Raw genomic sequence first — 565 nt, forward strand, 5'->3', positions numbered from 1 at the left:
CGGGTGGATTCATCATCCCCGCGCGAGCCGCCTTGGCTTGTTCGGCCGCCGAGCGCTCCGCCTGCTCCGCCGCGGCCGCGGCCGCGAGCGTCGCCCTCTCCCGGGCCTTCTTGGCCCTGTGGCGCCTATCGGCGATGACAGCCTCCCAGCACTGCACTTCCGCCTTCTAGTCGGTGTTGGTCATGCCCGGGGGCTTGGACGGTGGCGCCCTTTGCTTCCTCTGCTTCGACTGGGCGACGGCGGCGGCCGTGGTATCCATCATGGCGCGGGGGAACACGCACTTTTTCGGCGGCATGGCAACCGGCTTGGAAGGGAGGAGGCGGAGTTTGGCAGGAGGAATGGAGAATGAGAGGGAAGCCGAGGGGGAAGCGGGAGGAAACGGCGGTAAAAGGGCCTCCTCTCGCCGACAGAGCAGCCCCACGCCCCTTTTCGCTTCTGCCGGCGCCCTCAGGCGACAACCGGGCGCTTGGGTTCGGGTCGGGATCGCCGGCTCTGGATTTGGCCCAAACCGGCGATAAATCAGGTCCTGGGGGCGCGACTCGCGACTGGCCCGATTTTCGGCCAC

Source organism: Triticum dicoccoides, chromosome 7B (assembly GCF_002162155.2).
Source record: "Triticum dicoccoides isolate Atlit2015 ecotype Zavitan chromosome 7B, WEW_v2.0, whole genome shotgun sequence".
NCBI classification, from domain to species: Eukaryota; Viridiplantae; Streptophyta; class Magnoliopsida; order Poales; family Poaceae; genus Triticum; species Triticum dicoccoides.